The following is a 6,000-nucleotide window of genomic DNA, read 5'->3' on the forward strand; positions in this document are numbered from 1 at the left end:
TGAGGCTAACATAAATTTTGATGACTTGTCTAGAGAACAATGGGTTTGAACGTGTGAAAGCTTTGTATATCGTTTTTTTTTTCAAGATGCTTATTGTGAAAAGAAAAAAAGATACTTATTGTGTGTCTCATGCATTTTACAAACTTTATGTATGCCCAGAAATTTTCTGAGCTTTACCTTAAGATGTTCCCAGTAGCTGAACAATTTGCATGTAAAGCCTTGTGAGTCAGTGACAACTAGGATGATAGCCAAGTTAAGTTAAGCTTTTCCCATGATCCTTTGAGTCAATGATTGATGAACATTTCAAAACTATAAATGAGATTTGGAAAGATCATATTTTATTACACAAAATAGGATCATTTTGATACTCTATAATATGTTAAACACTTCATCTGTACTCACCGTTACTCCCCCACTTCAGAAAAAGAATTATTTCCACTTTAGTTTCAGCTAACTCTTATGATTACTATTATTAGTCAAGTTGGGACAAATATGGTGTAGCTGATGGTGAGCAATGGATAATTGACATCCAAGCTAAGAGTTTCACTTTTAAAAATTAATTTTCCTAGTATATAGACATAAATAATTCAGAAATGACTGAAGTATTTAGATTTGTGGACACTGCAGAGTTTCATTAAACCTATGTTGTGAATGTGTATGTATCTATTTGTATTTCTCAGTGTATGCGTGTGCGTGAGTGTGTGTGTTTGTGCATGCATGCATGTGTGTGTGTTTGTCTATTTGTCTGCCTGTGCATCTCTGTGTTTGTATCTGTCTGTATCTATCTCTGTGTACATGTAAGTATGTCTATGTGTTTGTATTTCAGTAGTGTGGGTGCAGATTTTGATCACAGTGGTTCATATTTATTTTTTTTAAAAAATTTTAAGACAGTGTTAAAATTCTAAATTTCCAAGGTTGCTCATCTGGAAATCAAGAATGATATGGTGATGGAGAATGTCTTTGACTTACTAATTATTGATGCATATTTGAGATCCATAAACATTTGAGTTTGAATTAATTTTTATGCCTTAGCAAAAGTATCACACATCTAAAGTAGATGGATATATTCAAGTTAAAAACATCAGAATTAATTTAATTTTAGTGGTGCCTACATACATTTTCAGCATTTCTTGGTTTTTATCAGAAGCAGTTACTAAAAATCAGACATTCTTTATGAATCCCCAAACTTGGAATATATTTCTTCCTATTACATTTCTCAGTCACATAAAGTTCATTGCATCTTTCATTGTTTTTTGTTAATTTTTATTTATTATTTATACAGGGTTCTTTCTGCATGTATCCTGCAGTACAGAAGCGGATACCAGATCTTATTACAAATGGTTGTGAGCCACCATGTGGTTGCTGGGAATTGAAGTCAGGACCTCTGGAAGAGCAGCCAGTGCTCTTTAACTCTGAGCCATCTCTCCAGCCCATCTTTCATTGTTTAAATAAGGTATTTTCCATAGAATGAAACTGTTAAACTAGTTAAACATTCTGTCTCTGTGCATTTAAGGGAGATCTTCACTATAACTGAAAAATATATGACTGTAAAGGAAAATGGAGCAATTTGTGGACATCATACTGGCTCATGTCAATAGTTCGCTAATGGAAAAGCAATGTTATCACAAGAAAGAGATATCTGACAGTAGAGCCTGAGGGAAGTATTTGAGACAGAGCAGCTTCAGCGGCATCGATGATCATCCTGGGGATTTGAACTCAGAGGAAAGCAGTTAACTGCTCTGTTTGAAGTCTTCCAACCACCATCTGAGCTCCCATCACGTTTGCTCATGTAAATCATAGCAAGTGATCATTTTTTGTACCCAATCTCAGCAAAGAAAACAGGTTTGGAGCTAAATGACTTATTTTTATTTTATAGGAGAACAATGCAAATTAATAATAGACTAGCATATAAATTCACATCTACAAATCTTAAAAGCAATCTTTGCACTTCCTCTTTTCTCCTTTCCGTCTAGTCTACCTCTTCTTTCCCAGTTCCTTTGTTTCTCCCTTCCCTTCTTTTTTCTTCCCTCAATCTTTTTCTCCTTTCTTTGATTTCTTTGTGTTCATAATATTCATAAATTTGTGCTGCATATGTACTAGTTTAAGATTATAGAAAGAATAGAAAATACATAATGTATTCATAATATAAATATGAAAATCATATTTGTTTGTTCCTATGGAATTGGTATTTTGAAAGTAATAGGAATTATACACTGATACACACATTTAATATAAACAGTATTTCATTGTAAGTCTTAACATAGTAATAGGAAACATAATTTTGTGAGTCAGAGTCTGCTTGACTTTAATCCTTTTAGACATTGCAACCATTTGATTAAGTACTTTATGAGCTTTCTCCCCCAACACTTTCAAAGTGTCATCTGTCATAGCCTTTCTGTCACAGCTATAATATATGACTGTCTACTGATATTAGAACCAAGAAATATGATTCTGGGTTTGGCATTTCAGTTCATAATGTTTCTTTACTGTAAGCCATACAGAATGGCCCCTGTGTATACAATAAAAAAGAAGATATCAACTGAGTTGTGGTGAACAAAGTAGATCTGTGGGAAGGAGGCTAAGCTGGTAATGTTACTTTACTTTCTTTAATATGAAATGCAGAATATCAGAAAAGTAGATTGTCTCATAATCCTCCTTTAAGAAAATATGTGTAACTGTATTCTGAATTGTGAAAAGTGATGTGTTTAAGTTAAATGACCTGTTTAAATTATCTTAGAATAGCTAGGTGCCTGGATCAACACTAATTCTAAATTGGTTATTTTCTGGTGTCCAGATGAATCTAAATATGCTGCTGAGTTTAAATTGTCAATCAATTATTGTACACAGTCTCATAGACCTTGGAATAAAACTGGTAACTTCCCCCACCCTGTATTTTCAACTTTATTTTTTTAATATAAAATTGCTTCCAATAGGTGACTGGCAGAGACTTGTATGAACTGAAAAACTTAACAGAAGGCTTAAGAGAAGAGAAGATAGAAATGTACCTATATTTATCACTTTAGATGTGCTTCTATAGTAAATCTAACAATTCTCTCCTAGGTTTATGTTTATAATTTGAAAGTTTAGGCCACTGTAATTAAAAAATAAATAAATGATATTTGTAATGATTTTAAAGAAGTGTACAATAATTTATTGATAAAGTATTATCAAGAATTCTTGTTTGGATATATATATATATATATATATATATATATATATATATACTTATGCATATATATATGCATTCATAAGTAGGGAAAAAGACAGAGAAATGAAACAGCCTACAAAGTAGAAAAGACGTCAAGGAAAGAAAAGAGAATCTGCAAAATGGATGAGTTTTAGCTTGTCTGCTAGATACAGAGAACATAGTGTATTTGAACAAATAATTATTGAGAAAAGTTTACAAAACTCAGAGCCACAAGATCTGCCTTCTAAAACACATGTGCAAGTGGAAGAACTGGATCATACATAAAGACTCTATAAGAAACATGCCAAACTGAACAAAATGTACATAGGGCAAAAAACACTTGTGGAATCATGGTGTGACGATTTCCTTGGACCCTTTTCCAAAATGAAACAACCATGACTTCCAGCAAAACAACCATAACTCATGAAAATTATAAAAAGCAACTTCTTAAGTCTCTGGAAATTGTCCTGAAGGCATCCAACTAAAGGAGAAACGTGTATTTCGAAAAATCTAAAGGTTTCATTCTGTGTCACTTCCTTTGCAGCTTGTTCCTGTTCTCCCACACGTCAATGACAAGAGTGTGACAAAGGCAGTTGCGTCACACAGATGAGAAGCATTCAGTTTCACTGCTTCCGGTTTAATGTAATGACTTGTCCTAGAGAAAAGAGATTTAACATCCCCCATCCATTCTCCCCAGGCTCTCATATTGCAAAGTCTTTTTGTTTTTCCAGGAAAGGATGCCAAGAGATCTTAGGTTCATTTTCACCTTCTGGCTACCATGTGTAGAGTGGATACTCTAACCTAGGTAAGGAGGCCCAAGCAGCAGTGGAGCTCAATTGTCCTCATATTTTCTCATATGGTAGAAGTTCCCCTTCTTGTAAAAGTAGGTGAGAAAATATTACCCTGAATGATACCACGTACCAACACAGCCATCTCAGTGCCTCATTCTAGGCTAAAGTTGTAATTCTAAGAGAAAAAAAAAAATGCCAGCATGCCATTCATTGTATATGTCTTCTATCTTTAATTAGCAGCAAAATTACTAAACATGGGAAGATGTTGGCTATGAGACAGTTGTTATAATAATTTTACTTAAAGAGATTGACTTTATTTGAATGAAGCATAAAAGAGACATCATGCTGAGGGCACTGTCTCAATCAACGGAGATCTTGGAGAAAAGTTAGGAGATAGCTCCACAGTATGAACAATAGATCATGCTTAAGTTTATCAAAAAGATTTAGGAAAAGGAAAAAGGAAGAACCAGAACTCAAAGGATGTTATGAAACAAGTTATTCTTCCCCCGTGACTGTGGCCATGCTTATTTTGGAAAAGACTATGGAAAAAGTTAAACCCCAGAGCATTGTTGGAACAATATACCAATCAACTACCAATTAGTGAACAGTAACTGGATGTGATGCTGCTTGAGACAGACCACCCAAAGCTTAGGAGAGAGATACAGACTAAGACAAAAAAAAAGCAGTTACATTCACTGTTATCCTTATGGTGTTTAGAGAAAAAGCTGACCATTCATTTCCAAGGTTGTACCCTCTAAGAAACACAGAAACTTTGTCCTTTGTGAAACAGATTTCAGAAAAGAAAAAGGCCAGTCAAACACAAAGCTTGGGCACAAGCAAACAATTAATCCAGGGGAGAGGGATTTCTGTCTATCCAGAGTGACAATAATTGAGTGTCTAGGATATGTGGAATATTAATTGAAGATGTGTTATAATCATTTATGTTATGGAATATTAGTTAAAGATATTATACAATCATTTATGTTGTGGAATGTTAATTGAAGATGTGTTACATTCATTTTTGTTGTGGAATATTTGTGTAATGATGCCAAAATATGTTGCATTCGTTCATGCTGCATTTGTTTAACTCTATGAAGCTGTGTTACTTTGCCTGCATAAAACAGCTGATTGGTCTAATAAAGAGATGAATGACCAATAGCTAGGCCAGACAGAGAAATGGACAGGGCTGCCAGGCAGAGAAGGTAAATTGAGAGTTAGGAGAGAGTGAAAATAAGGGGGAAGAAGAGGATGTCAGGGGCCGGGCACACAACCACACAGCCAGACATGGAGTAAGAAGGGTAGAGAGACATAAAGAATAAAGAAACGTAAAAAGCCAAGAGGCAAGATGTAGAAGAAGAAAAACAAGTTAATTTAAACTAAAAATTAAAAAAGGCAAAAATCAAGCTTAGCCAAGGCCGGACATTTATAAGTAAGAGTAAGTCTCCCTGTGATTATTTGGAAGCAATGTCTTAGGCCCCTAAAAGGCAGAGTTAAAACAAAACCAGCACAAAACAAAACAAAACAAAAAACCACTACACTTCACTTTTCAACAAAGAAATCAAACATATCTAACGAAGATAGTGTTCCTGTAAAGGAGCAGAAGAATGTTAACCGAGCCAACCATAATGATACAGACATATTCTCCGTCACTTCAAGGCAGAAGAACAAGTTGAGCCAATGAATTCAAGTCTAGTCTGATGAATAAAACCAACTTCATTAGGGAGAAGAAAAGGAAAGAAAACAAAGCAGAATGAAAGAAAAATAAAGAAATATATGAACAATACAAAGGGAAAAAACAGGCAAAAAATTACCTTTGAAGACACACAGATGAACCAGTGCAGAACGACTACACAGTTGCTGCCGTAAAGACTCAAGCACTGCCAAACCTGTTTAAAGAAGGAAAAGATGATACAACATAACATTATTAATTAGTCAATAAAGACACAGAAACTATTTTCAAGAAAATTCTAGAGTGAACAATTTGGTCGTTTTGAAGTCTATGAACTTGGAGACAGATTAATT

The sequence above is a fragment of the Myodes glareolus genome, chromosome 2, assembly GCF_982192425.1.
Source record: "Myodes glareolus chromosome 2, mMyoGla1.1, whole genome shotgun sequence".
Taxonomy (NCBI): domain Eukaryota; kingdom Metazoa; phylum Chordata; class Mammalia; order Rodentia; family Cricetidae; genus Myodes; species Myodes glareolus.